Below are 15,562 nucleotides of genomic sequence, written 5' to 3' on the forward strand. Positions count from 1 at the left end.
GTATTACTGACAAGTTTTTAATCTCGTCAGTTAAAGAATAAATTACTACGACAAAGTCAATTTAAGTCAAATAAGTAAAGGTCAAATTATTTGCTAAGGTTGTGGCTCAATAACAAAAGACCATAATTATAACAGATATAAACAAACAAACAACTTTTGAAAATAAAAAAAACAATTAAAAGTCGAAATTATACCAAACGCTTTTGTTTTAGTTGGCAAAAATAATAAGTCTGCACGCGAAACAATTTTATTATTAGAAAATTTAAATAAAGCATCGGAACCTATATTTGGAACAAAGTTTCGCGGAAATAAAACTATTGCTGGTTATTGAATTATTTGTAAGTTTGAGGTTTTTATAGGTGGTGCACGCAACGAATTTAACGAAGAACAGCTTAAACTGCGTATGGAGACTAAGTTAAGCATCACGCCTATATCTATTGCCGTAAGTATCAAAAACGAGTACAATAGATTATATTGAGTCTTAGTATATAATACTGAAAAAATTAAAATATTTACCCCGTCTAGTTAAGAAAATAATATAATTGTTAAACCGTTTGGAAAAAGCGTATATGTTCTATAAGTGACCAACATTTCGAAACAAACGCATACCATAAAAATTATACTAGTCATTATGGCTTCATACAATACATTAAAAAAAGAAAATATTGAAAAACAGTTTAGAATGTGTACTTTTGATTGTAAGGGACTTAATATTAAATATAATGAGACCTTTATAACTTCTCATGACATAACGATTCTTTGAGAACTCTGGGTATCAAAACTCAAATATACTATAATCAAACATATTTGTAAAAACTCCTACTTGTTACTTTTCAGGCAGGCAAATAAACACAAAACGGGTCGACATTTTGGTGGAAATGTATTTTTTATACAAAAAAATTAACTTCAAAATATCATATCTCCGCACAAAGATGATAATATTCTATAATATATTTTAATTGGAATATATCTAATCTCATAACAAAACAATCAATAATGTACAAGTTTTAAAGTATTTTGTAATGTTTATTTCACGTTTTTTTAATTTCACGTTTTTTTAAATTTTTTATACCAATGCTTTAATTTTTGCACCTTAAACTATAAAAAACAATTACAAAAAATCAAAATAAATTAATATAGTTTATTTAAATGGTATATATTTAAAAACAAACAACCCAGTAGGCACAGCGACGTGACAAAAACGTGAATTTCACGTTATTTTGGCACGTGACAATTAGGTGACTTTTTGGTCCCCATGAAATGACCAATTCACGTGATTTATGGACGTGTTTTTCACGTTACTTTTGGCACGTGATATTTAGGTGACTTTTTGGTCCCCATAAACTGTCCAAAAGACGTGCTTTTTACGTTAATTTTGGCACGTAATATTTAAGCAATAATTATGCTTTATAATTACAATTATAAGTGTTTAGATTCGTGTAAAGAAAAAAAACTCATCGTCGAGGAAATATTTAATACGTATTAAAATACATGGTTTTATTAGTCAGTATATTAGTTCTTGACATAAAAATTTTTAATTTGTAACAAAAGCTGCACTTTTGTTAAAATATCCTCCTTATATCCAATAAGTAATAAGTACGAAGTCGTAGATCTGCAACTTACGAAGAGCACGCTTCAAACTTATATATCTATTCTTCCATAAAAGCACGCTTCAAACACAATCTAACAAATCAGTCGATATTTTCTTCTATAAGAGCACGCATCAAACTTCATCTAATGAATCAGATTTAGCTGAAAAGAAACGAATAAAATCTTAAATAATAGTATGATTATTTAATAATTATGTTAAATCACAAACTTTTAAAACAAATCTTACTTTGAGAGTTGCTAACTACTTTTGGCAACAAGATTTTCTAGTGTGTTATTTGTTTTCTTTTATCTAAATCATTAAATAATTTTAAGAAAACAATACTACATACAGTGTAAAAAAATACTCTGATTGCTAAAAAAGTAAATAAGTATTTAATAAAAAAAGATGTAACAAAAAAGTCGACAGATGATTAAAAAAAAAGAAGTACACAATAAAAAATACAAGTTTAAAAAAATATTTTTTATCTATATATATCTATATCTAATATCTATCTATGGATTTATCTATATCTATATCTATATAAAGTTAATAACTGATGGGCGTGATTAGAAAAAGACCTGTACTCACCTTATGTGATAACATCTGTGTACTATGTGATAACATGATAATTTGTTTTCTTTGTTTTTCATCTTCTTATATTTGCAACTGTTTCTGCATAAACTTGTTCATACATTAACTCACTAGATGCAAAGGTGACAGCCCACAAAGTTGCTTTAAATGAGTAATCTACAAAGTTTTGAACAGCATTAAATGTCATTTTAGAATGCACACAAAAATTAAAACAATTTATAAAATGTAATAGTTATCACATAACCACAAAGCATTATAGTGGGGATTTTATATCACAATTTTCCTTATCCATGGTCAGATTTTCACCTTGAGGCTCCTTTTGCTGTGGAAACATTCACCATGGCTAAGGAGCCTCGTCTACCCCTAATTATATATAATATATTAAGTATAAAACTAAAAATATGTATAATAAAGTATTTTCAAATTAGGTCACCAATAAATACAGAGTGCTGAAAATTCAACTCAGAATCAAGTTGCATTCTCCAACAAGATATGAATTAAATCAAATTCTTACTACAAAGTGCGATCACAAAAGAAGACAAAAAAAAGGGAAAAGTGAATTTTCTCAAACTTTAAAAGTTAAAAGGTTATTGGGTCTTACTACAGAATGATATTCCTAGGCAATAACATAACAATACCATTGGGTCTTCCTAGTCAATAATATTTTATGCAGAACTTATCATTTGTCATGTAGCTTAATAAATTTAATATTAAATAAGTTATAATAACTTATTTATTATCAAATTAATTACATTGACAAATTTGACAGTCTAAAATAATATACAGTATGGTAGAAAAAAAAGTATACCTTGTAGTAGGGTTTGATCTTTTGCGTGTTGCAATATGAGAATTATCTGCCATAACGTTACACAATTTTGAACTAAGCTTTATAATATATTTATTAAACCTAAATTGATAAAACTTAGTTATAAGATAATATGTTTGGATAAAATATTATATATGTGACATTTTATTTTTGTCAAAAATGCATTGCGACGCTATAAGATATCTTACGCCCTACTTTTTAAATTATTATAAAATTACAATGCAAAATAATTACATTATTATAAAAGTAAAATAAAAAGTAATTACAATAATGAATATATAAACTACGTATTTCATGTAATCATTATATCTAAAATATCCGCAAAATATCCTGAAAAAATTCAGAATATTTTCCCCCTCATTTTCCCCTTAATTTTGCATTCAGCCAAGTTGTTTCTCAATTTTTTAAAAACTTTTCTTAATTTTTGTATGAATGATGACTAAAACAACAAAAAAACAAATAGATGAATAATATATACCTGTTATATGTTGTAATATAAGTTGTATGTATGGAAAACTTTTCGAATATTTGGAAAAATATAAATTTCAGAAAAATATCTGGTATTCCGGGAATATCCCGAATAAGATAATCCCTGAAACTAAATTATAAAAAAATAGTAAATAAAATAAAGAATATCTTTCCAAGTTTCTAATCACAGGTTTTTATTATGAATAAAAAAAGTTCCAAAATACACAATATTTTGGCAACGTAACATTCACGTTTTAATCAAGTAAAATTGTCACCTGGACAAGGTCACCTAAAATATACATGATTGAAACATGAAGAAGGAAACGGGGTAAGAGCAGGCATCAAACTTTATCTAATGAATAAGTCGATATATTTTCCAATAATAGCTCACAACACCAAATTTAGCTCAAAAGAAACAAATAAAAACTTTAATAATAATATGAATATTAAATAATCATCTTAAATCACAAATTTTTAACACAAATCTTACATGGTGAGTCACCAACTGTTTTGGCAACAAGATTTTCTGGTGTTGCTATTTCTTTGATCTAAATCATTAAACAATTTTTAAAAAAGCAATGCTATACTTGAGAGAAACTTGCTTTACATATTGGAAGGTCGTCAACATTGAAAGATAAGTAAAATGCAGTTTCAAATACAATAGCATCATAATTATCTTTTTGTGGGGAAAACATCGAACAAATCCGCGTGAATAACCTGTTTTATATTGTACATAATAACAATAGTAATAAAAGTCATATAATATATATATAATAATAATTTCATATAACTCGAATATATATATATTAATCATATAATATTCAAATAATATAAAAAAAGGAAATAAATAAGTATTAACCCTTTTTAACAAGTAAAGCACGAGATCAAGATGTCATATATTATAAAAAGATAAAGTATTTAATAATAATATATACATATATCAATAATAAATAACATAACACATTTATTTATTGATATTATCTTGGATAAACTCTTTAACCTTGTTGATAAAAACCAAATAAAGAAAAAAAATCTATTTTAGGTTTTTATCTAAACGACTCTTGAGTAATAATGTATGCAGAAGTACTAGAGACATTATTATTGCTCAAGAATCAAGAATAAGTTCTGCTAGAACTTATAATTTGTCCATGTAGCATACTTAATTTAATATTAAATTCTTTATAACATAACTTAAACTAAATTAAGTAAGCAAAATGGACAAATTCGCCAGTCTAAAATATTATATCATAAAGTAGAAAAAAAGCATACCTTGTATTTGAGTTTAATCTTATTTGTGTGGCAAATAGGGACGGCAAATAGGGTACTAGTTTATTTAACTTAATTTGATATAATTTAGATATTAGATATTACAACTTAAAATATATTGTTCTTTTTAGTTCTGTTTTAAATGCATTGCGTTAAAAGATATTATATAGACCACTTTTTTATTTTTTAATTATGATAATACTACAATAAAAATTAATTATATTATCATAGAAGTAAATAATTATAACTAATATAATGAATATAAAAACTATACTATAAAAAAATAATTAATATAATAAAAAATATTATTTCACATTTCTAATGCCAGTTTTTTTTGAGAATAAAAAAAGTTCCGAAAGACGAGATATTTTGGCACGTAACTTTCACGTGACTTTCACGTAAAATAGTAACCTGGACGAAGTCACCTAAAATACACGTGATTGAAACGTGAATAAAACGTTGCGTGCCTACTGGGAATTACTTGAATAAATACAAAATAATGACGTCATTAATGGTACACGTGATGAACAGAATTTCGACCTAATTTGATATGTTTCTCTTCCCACAACAATAAATTTTAGAAAAATGATCAGAATCGCTTAAAATTTTAGAATTAAAATCATTATTAGTAATACTATCTCCTGAGCGAGCAGAAAAAGTATTTTTTTTTAAAACGTGCTAGATTAATTGTCAAATTTTAAATTTTAAGATTAAAGTAAAAATATGTTTATCCAAAAATGGTATTGCTTTTTATAAAACTTTAAAAAGTGCTTCCCACAGAATACTTTAAATAAAACTAGGTAAAACCTTGAAAAATTTCAGCTCAGAAGCTATTCCAATCCTTGTTTAGAGACCGCAAAAATCGTAAAAAATCAAAGTCAAAAAAAATCTCATTAAGAAATTAAAAAAAAAGGGAATAAAACATATAAAAAAAGGGAATATAACAATAAAAAATCAAAACAACAACAACAAAAAAAAAGTAAAATGCTCTATATGCATGTTTCTTTTCCTCAAGTTTATTTAATTGCTCATACGTTTTTTGATTACAAGAAGATTTCTTCTTTGTTTTACTGAGTTGGTTGACTTTTTCTAAGGTTGGTTGACAAGCTGAATATTAAATTTTTGTAAACCTTCTTTAGTAAATTACCTATTTTTTATCCCCTTATTTTTTAAAAATTGGGAGCAATCTCTAGGGACCATCATTTTTTTGCCATAACAGCAGTGGCAATTACAAATTTGGCTCATCTGTACTATGATGTAAAACTGCAGCAACAACCTCTTTTATCTTATAAAGGTTTTCACTAACTTGTCCTACAATCATTCCAACTTAGTTTTGAAAAGTGTTCATCACTTTATTAGTTAGACAAATTAAACCTCCCCAATGCTTTTACCATTGATCAACTTTTAACCCTTGTAATCGGCTATTAGTTTTGGAAGACGTGTTCTGACACCCTTTTGGACATATCTCCTTTGGTGATGCTATGACCTGGATATGGATCGGATTTACAAATTTTATCAAAAGATTTTGTACCACCATCTCCATTTAAGAGTGTGTTTTTTAGACAATTTATTAATCATTTCATCAACTTCTATATTTTTAGTACCTCCACATGATTTATTGAACAGCTGTTCAATATGCGACTCTGACAACAAGTCAACTTTTTTCAGTTCCTACGTTTTATACTGTTTGCAAAAAATGTTTTTATTTCACAAAATCTGTGAGTTTTTTGATTTCAAAACTCTTTTCCCTGTAGATGACTGCAATCAACTGCAATCTTTTGAAGAACAAAATGTTATTTTCCAATTACATTTAGTGCATGAAACATTGAAAAACTGGCCAAGATTTATTTTCTTTAATAAAATATGTTCAATGTATATTGCTGCAATTCAAACAGGGCATCGTCAGACTATATTTAAAAAGACAAAAAAAAATCGCTGTCTATAAAAAAGTTGTATCCAGTTGTAAAAATTGGAGAATCACTTTTAGAAATTAAGACAACTGTTTTTCTTGGCGCTGATTTTATTTGTCTCAATTTATTGATTAGTTAATGATTTTTTGACACTAGCAGAAAGCAACCCGTAATAGAGGTTACGGTCGGTCTGTTACTTAATTTATAGTGGCTGTTTTCCACAACTTAAAGTTGCGAAACCTTAACTAATACCCTGTAAGAAAAACACCTTCAAATTAAAAAATTAAACCATCTGTAAAGTTCAAATAAATTAATTTACCAATTATTTAATATTACTTGAGTAATTTACAACTGACTTAGGTCAGTGTATGGCAATACCATTTTCCAAGAAACTGCAAAGTTCAACACAATACGTTTTTAGTTACTGACACAAAACAATAACACTTCATTATGGTTTAAATTGACGAAAATTTAAAGCTAAACTCTTGTTATATTTTTTTTAACATGAACTTTAATTAATCAGATTACTATGAAGTGAACGTAAATTATTCACGAGTTATTAATTTTTTAGTATCCCCTTGATACATGTTTCCTTAAAAAAGAAAATTGTTTTTAAAACGTTAAATGCACACAACTAAATAAATTTATTATAAATAAATCAGCAATTTAGTACAAATACGTTTCAAACAAAAAAAAATTATATTACAATCAAACATGTGTATAACAAACTGTAAAAATATGTAAACTTACATATTATTACAATTTTTTATACACATGTTAATTTAAAATCAAACATGTGTATAACAAGTTGTGAAAATATGTAAACTTTGATCTTTTATAATACATTAATGCGTCATATGACAAACCTATAATAAAAAATGTAACAGATAAGTAGATAAAAAAAAGACAAAAAAAAACAACTGGAAAACAACTTAACTGCTTTTCAATAGCTTGATGTCATACTTAAACTGCTGTCATGATGCAGCTTGTTGTTGTTTTATGACGTTATTTCACGTTGGCTATTAGTAATCTTTAGTTAAACTTAAAAAACATTACAATAGATATAAAATAGTTTATTTAAAAAGCAAAAAAACAAATGCTTTAAGGAGCCAAACTAAAAACAATAAAGATAAAAAATCAAATAGACATATAAATAAATTGCATTTATATAGCTAAATACTTTTGGCTTATATTAAATTTTAAAAGCAGTGTTTTTAATAAATTAAACTACCAATTAATTACTTTTAACAAATAGAATGTATCATCATATTATGGCGATTGGGTAATGAATCAATTTAACTGTATTTAAATTTAATTGGTGAAAAACAAATAAATTTAAATTTCAAAAAGACAAAAACAAACCAAATATACAACAATATATCATAAAAAAAAATTAGAAATTAAAATAAAAATTACAAAGTTACAAAATTAAAAAAATAAAACAATCACTAAAGAAAAAGAGGCAACAAAAAAGATATAAATATCTTCACTGATAGAAATCATTAACAACCTTTTGGTTGCTTTTTTTCCTCGGTGCCTTCCAACACACCGGTATGGATGAGCCCTCCATTTAAAGAATGGCTCATTCATACCGCCAATACTTCGCCATTGATTGAAAGACCTCTCCGAGAGAGGCCCTGGGTGTTGGGAGCGGTCTCTTTAGTATTGCTCAAATGTTAACGACTCTAAAATTACAAATAGAAGGATATAATAAAATTTAAAAATATTTACAATTTATTTTAATAAAAATATAAAGCATAACCTCACCATTTTCACAGGATGAAGAGGATGCTAAAAATAATAATAATAATAAAAAAAAATAAACTAAAAAGGGTTAAACTTGTGAAAAATTTAATTTTAATAAAAATATGAGTAAAATACAAACAGTTTAAAAATTTCATGTTTATATTAAATAATTCTTTTATCTATTGCACAAATTTCTCCATAAAAAATGTATAAAGTTTAAAACACAGCCCTACCAGTTATGCTTCTACCAGACACTAAAGACTAAAAATATACCTCGGAATAATTGATAGAATAATATTTACATATGAATAAACATATAATTATAATTGTTTTTACCTATCCCCCTATCTTCCAGGAAAATGTCTAAAGTAAGAAAAAAGATAACTGAAGCTAAAACTAACAAAAGCTAAACTAAAATTAACTATAAACTAAACCAAAGCTATAAACTAAAATAACCTTTAAATTTTCATATCTGTACCTCGAAAGAAACGGTCGGTTATCCAGTTTTTTTTTTAAATGAGTTATGTATGAGACCCTTTTAGTTTTTTCAGTATCTACACAGGTATAAAGCCTGTTTTCCTACAACAATGTGAAACAAAGAAAAAACGTCTTTAGTTCAGAAATGGCTTTTCACTTTTTTGATAAAACTTTTTATTTTCGTCAAAAGTATATTTCATGTGCCTCAAGACAAATTAAATGAAACATAAATTTAACAATCAAGAATAAGCCAAGGAAGACTAATTATTTCACTACTTACTGTCTCCTGGACAATTTCTAAAATGTGACAACTGACTTGGACTTTTGAGGTACAGATAAAAACACTTTATTTATTTAACTATACTAATCATATAATTTACACTTAGTTTTTTTTCCAACTCTACAAAAAGAAAAAAGAAAATAAAGCTTAAGTACTTGAAATTTTAAAATTCCAGTTACAGGACAAATAAACAAATTCTTATTAACAAATATTTAATAGCAAAAACACTGACTTATTTCAGTCTTCAATTCTGTGTCTAAACAATAAAAGCTACTAATTAATTACTAATTAATTAGTATTAGTATTATTAATTAATTATAAATTAACTAATTATAAATTAATTATAATTAATTATAAATTAATTATAATTAATTATAAATTATTTATAATTAATTATAAATTAATTATAATTAATTATAAATTAATTATAATTAATTATAAATTAATTATAAATTAATTATAATTAATTATAAATTAATTATAATTAGTTATAAATTAATTACAATTAATTATAAATTAATTATAATTAATTATAATTATAAATTAATTATAAATTAATTAGTTATAAATTAATTAGTATTAGTATTAGAATTACTAATTAATTAGTATTAGTAATTAATTACTAATTAATTAATACTAAGCTAATTAATTAAAAAAAAACCTTATAAATGTTAAGTAACTTGGTTTTTGAAAAATGCGCAAAACTTTAATATTCTCGATGTATTTAAAGGTTTTTAGTTTGTTTTTAGTTGCGATCTCACTTTAAAAACATCTCTTAAGTTACGTACAACAAATTATTAGGCATAAAATAGAGAAATTAAAAAGAATTTTGAACTAATTGCATATTTTTATTTCATTTTAACTGAAAAAAATTTACAATGAAAGGAAATCAGGTTTTTTTTATAAATCGTAAATCTTAAAGAAAAAAATTGGTATTATGATACAATAATTACAAAAAAATAAAAAATAAATTAAAAAAAAATGCCACAAAAAAACTCAAAATCGATTTACCTATTTATAGTAACCGATGTTGACATGGCAGTTAATATAAACATTTATCGAAAATGTAATAATAAAATCTGTTTCCAAGTGCAAAAGGATAAGCAATACTAAAAACATAACATAAAAATCAAATAAAGATATAAATGGCATTTTTAGCAAAACGTTGTCTTGGCTTTCAGTAAATAAATTAAAGCAGTAAGTTCCAATAATGAAACTACCAACTATTCATTTTTAACAATGGACACCAACGTGAAGGTAAGTCAAGCAGTCTATCAACACAAAACATCACACCAATAACACATAACAATAGAGTATTTACACCCTTGATCCTAAAATCCACTGAAAATGACAAACCAATTTAAAATTTTAAAGACAAAATTAGAAAACCAATTTAAAGTTAACTACATTTATCTTTTTACTAAACATATAAATACATAAAAGTATATTTACTTTTATATTCAATATTAGTTATTCAATTACTTCAAGTTTAGTACATTAAAATGCCCTAGATTTAAAGGTCAAGGTTGCATTCTCTCTCATACACATTACGCTAAACATTACCAGACATTATGTGTTTTCAGAATAACTAAAAATAGGCAAGACAACACAACCTAACACTAAAGCAGAAACACCGCCTTGCACTAAATGCTGCCTAGTCCCACCTCTGTTATAAGTACACCGCTTGGCTGGCAAGGATATCAATCCTGCTCAAGATAATGCCAAATCACAACACTTTGGAAACATGGAAACAACATAATTTTAACATATATACAACTATAAACAAATATAGTTTTATATAACACATATAAACACATTTTATACCAATATTAAGTGACATATACAGCGGTGGTCAAAAATTAAAGACCACTCATTTTTTAGTTGCTTTCTTAAACTTTAAATTAAAGTTAAGAAGATTCTAATTGACATATTATTATTTTTTTTTCAATATCTTGTTAATTAAAACATACGGATTAAAGTGGTATAATTTTTTTAATCTAATTTTAATTAAACAGCATTTAACTTATTAAAAAACTTATGAGTACTTATAACCTTCTTTAAATAAACTGGACAAAGTTTAGCGACCACTTTCAAATCTTTAATTTGCACTTATTAAAAATACTAATCCATTATTTTTTTTAACTGTCTTATTGCTTATTACGTTGGCTATAAAACAAAATGTCGAAACCTGAGTTTCGATATCAAACAAACATTTACTTTTGAATTGCAATAAGGATATAGAAATATTGCAAAAAATGCGTGCAAAGATCGAAGAAAAAGACAGATACGCGGCACTTGTATTAAAAGCAGAAGGCTATAGCATCAGACAAATAGCAGAAAAGCTCGGAAGGTCTAACTCTTGCATTATTAACATAATTCAACGATACAAAGAGACCCAGTCAATTAATATTCGTCATAGGACTGGACGCAATAAAACTTCAAATGACCGTGATGTTCGCTCGTTAGTGAGATTAATGAAAGAAAACAGACAAGCATCATCTACAAACTTGTCTACGAAATGGACACTGTCAAATGGTCTTAAAGCAAGCCCTAGAACTGTGCGAAGGGTCCTCCACAATTTAAATTATTTATGGCGTGCTGCTGCAAAAACCCACGCTTAAATGAAAAAACAAAAATTTGCCTGGAAAGAGTGATGCAAACTACTTAAAATTGGTCAACAGATCAGTGGAGCCGTGTGGTCTTTAGTCATGAAATGAACGTTGAGGTAGACAACAGAAAAGGTCGCGTAATATTGCATAGACTACCCTGCAAACGGTTCGATGAATCGTGCATTTTGAAAGAAACAAATCAAGGCAGTGGTTCAATAGGCATTTGGGCCTGTATGAGTGCCTGTGGAGTTGGCGTTTTTCATTTATTCGATGGTATACTCAACAAAGAAAAGTACATTGAAGTTTTGGAAAACTCGCTTATTCCTAGCATTGATTTATGGCAGGTGCAAGATGGATTTATTTTCCAACAAGATAATGCGCCGTGTCATAAAGCGCATGTTGTTAGCGATTGGTTCAATTCTAATAAAATTCAAGTGCTTCTATGGCCTGCCAATAGTCCAGACTTGAATCCAATAGACAACTGATCACAAGCTTGGTAAAGAACAACTTTACAACTTGGATGATTTGAAATCTTTTATATCTCATCATTTGAAAAATAAGCCTGATGAAGTAATCAAAACTTTAATAAATTCAATGCCAGAACGAGTACAAGAGTGCTTGAAAACAAATAGAGGAACAACACGTTTCTAAATTATTTTTTTATTGCTTTTTGAAATATTTTTGAAACTGGTCTTAAAATTTTGTCCGATTTTTTTTCCCATTTATATTTTTTACTCGTCAGTTTTTTATTTTTTTAACATTATTTTGTAAAAAAATCATAAGTTTTTTTATAATAAATATAAATTACCATAAAAATTCTTTCTAAAAATGTTTTTCTTTTGGTGATACCTTTTTCCAAAATAAAATTATACTACGGTTAAAAATAAATTTTTAAAAAAAAATGAGGAGTCTTCAATTTTTGGCCACCGCTGTATTTATCAAAAACTATGAAAAAAATATTTAAAAAATATATAAAGTTTTTCATATAAAGTGTGCTCACAACCTACAAACAGTATATAAGCAAAATGTCTATCACTTTGAAAGATAACAAAAAAAAATCACATCAACAACACACAACAATAGAACTCACCACAAATTAATATAATTTGTTTTTAAAGGAACTTAAACAAGATAACATTCATATTAAACAGAACATAAGTAACAACATTAAGCAAAATTCTATTAAAATACATTATTATGTACTTTTTGGCACTAAACACTCTCGTGTAACCCTCTGTTAAAAGTACATCACTTGGCTGGCATAGTTGACAAATCTTGCTCTTCACGTTTACAAAGTCACAGCACTTTGAAACAACATAATATAAACATATGTGCCAACTTTAAACACAATAAATATGATTAAATATGCATATTAGGTTAAATATATACCTTATATACATACTTAAACACATTTTTAAAAACAATTATATAACACATACACAAACAATAAAAGAGACTTTACGTTATTATAAACAGACATTGATGAAACAACTATAAAGCACTTATTACCACATCACTTACATATCAAAAAAGCATAAATGCAAACAATAAACGTGTACAAACAAAAATTTAAAAAATGACGCGAGAAAATTTAAAATGTTTTAAAATAAACACAATATATATTTAAGAACAATACTCCTTACCTTTTTTTTTCATAAAAACTGTAATCCTGATAACAAAATTTAAACTTTACATACAATAACATGTGACATGTCATGCCAGATTTGGCACAAAACTTTAATTTAATTTTTCTAAATTTTCTAAAAAAGAATAAAAATAGTTAATAGCATCGCAGAAATTTCAAATTAGTAATAACCATTTTATGAAAATAGCATTAGTATAACTTTAAATAACATCTATACCTCTATTTTTCTTCTAAACAATAAAATAATAAAACTGCCAAAACGAAAAGCTAAAACAAACAAAATATAAATTGTTTAAAAAATTAAAATCCTAATTAAAATCTACTTAAAATCCTTGCTATCTCTAATAAAAACTTAAATTCTTTCTTTTTTATCTAATAAAAATGTATATACAACTATTTTATACACTTACTTTAATTATAATATGATCTTATCGATGATTATTTATCTTAGTACGATTTTTTATATAATATATCTAAACTAATAATTAAATTTCATAAGGAAAAAAGTTTCAACTCGCTAAAGAGATCTTTCTCCGATGACCCTGTGCATTTGAAGAACGCGTTCTTTCTAAGCATAGCTAATAAAACGACATTTAACATTAAACATTAAAAGTTAAACATTTCTGTCGTAATAATATTATGATTTAAAGATTTTGTAGAGGACCGTTTTTTCTTTCTTGTTTGCTGTTTACCATATCTTCTTTCAGAATCTCTTTCAAGTAATGATAACTTTAATAATTGAAAATATTCTGGTTTTTTTAACTGAAGGAAATAAGAATCAATAACACAACAATATATTAAGAAGCTCTGAGTTTAGGACATATGATTTCCTCAGTTCTGTCAATGCTGTAAATTCAGTTCAGAATGTCCCACTAGAGAAGAGATAGGATTTAAACTTTAAAAGAGTTTAAGTCTCACCACTTTATTTACTGACTTAACTTTAAGTAATTTTATAAATCGCTGGTCATAGTATATTACTGAAAAAAAGTACCAATAATTTATCCTTGTTTATATATTTACGTCTCTATAATGACATATTTGTAAACTATGAACTTGTAAAAATGGGACTCGCTGCTAAGACGTTATGTCTACTTCTTGTGATAAGGCATTATGTTTTCTTTTTGTGATAAGATAATTTGTCTTCTTCTTGTGATGAGACATTTGACTTCTTCTTGTAATAAAACATTATGTCTTCCTTGAAATTTATTTAATTGCATATGTATGAATATGAAAACTGTATTCATGAAAAAAGGCTATATTAACAAATAATGAAATTAAAAAAAATTTATATCTATAACATAAAATTTTTTTTATATACAAAATTAGAATGTTTATTCAATAATTATGTGTTTTATCTCAATAATCGTGTGTTTTATCTCAATAAAAATGTTATTCATAGGACTAATTTCTCATAAGGTGGTTGATATATGTTAAATTTTTAATTTAAATCCCTTAAGCTACTGCAGGTATAATGCACTGTTGAAATTTTGAAACTGTTTTTGTTGTGCATATATGTTTTTTCTTAAGCTGCATTTCATTAATAATGCGGCCTTCTTTTTCTGACAGACACACGAAATAATTACATGTGTTAACTCACAAAAAAGTTACATATGTTAAATAACAGAAATGATAATAGCTTTTGTAAATTCTTATGTTGCATTTAACCATAAATATCGTTCTTAAAGATATTTTTAATAAGTAAAATGTTATAATATTTGTTGGTTGATATAACTGTGAACCAAGGTTTTTGTAACTTTTTTATTAAATGTGGAATACTTTCATTCATGGATATTATATTATAAATAGCTGATCATCTAACTGTTTTCAAACTTTATAAATATTAATTGTGGCATAGCAAACTACAAAGTTTAATAATAAAGTAAAACGTAAAATAATTATCTCACAATTTGCAAAAATTCATCTCGACCATATATTATATATGTTAAAATGTATAAAACTGAAATCTTTAGAGTTCTTTAAACATCAATCTTAAAAAAAATTCTAGGGATTTCCGTTTTTTCTTAAGTGATTTTTGATTTTAAACTTTTTATCTGTCAAAGTTGAACCTATTATTATGAGTGGTTTGAACATAATTATATCAAACAAAAAAAATATTTTAACCTGCAATGTTGATGTTAAATTTCTTCAATACA

The 15,562-nt window shown here is 25.9% G+C and overlaps 1 protein-coding gene and 1 long non-coding RNA gene across 6 annotated transcripts in view; one reads left to right on the forward strand and one right to left on the reverse strand.

The window, feature by feature from the left end:
- The window catches only part of LOC136091051 (torsin-1A-like), a 54,214-nt gene that overhangs the window by 37,275 nt on the left and 1,377 nt on the right, over window positions 1-15,562 (forward strand). The gene's annotated exons all lie outside the window — the stretch shown is intronic.
- Window positions 1,458-4,974, reverse strand: LOC136090580 (uncharacterized). 5 transcript variants are annotated; one of them, XR_010643534.1, is made up of 7 exons: window positions 4,746-4,974; window positions 3,752-4,024; window positions 3,487-3,606; window positions 2,991-3,089; window positions 2,180-2,338; window positions 1,838-1,900; window positions 1,458-1,752 (listed from the first exon to the last, which is right to left on the reverse strand). It is a non-coding gene; the product is annotated as an uncharacterized LOC136090580 (long non-coding RNA). The 5 variants fall into 5 exon arrangements; XR_010643537.1 differs by having other exon boundaries at window positions 3,967-4,024; window positions 4,746-4,950; XR_010643536.1 differs by lacking the exon at window positions 4,746-4,974 and having other exon boundaries at window positions 3,967-4,644.

This window comes from Hydra vulgaris, chromosome 14, assembly GCF_038396675.1.
Source record: "Hydra vulgaris chromosome 14, alternate assembly HydraT2T_AEP".
Lineage (NCBI taxonomy): Eukaryota > Metazoa > Cnidaria > Hydrozoa > Anthoathecata > Hydridae > Hydra > Hydra vulgaris.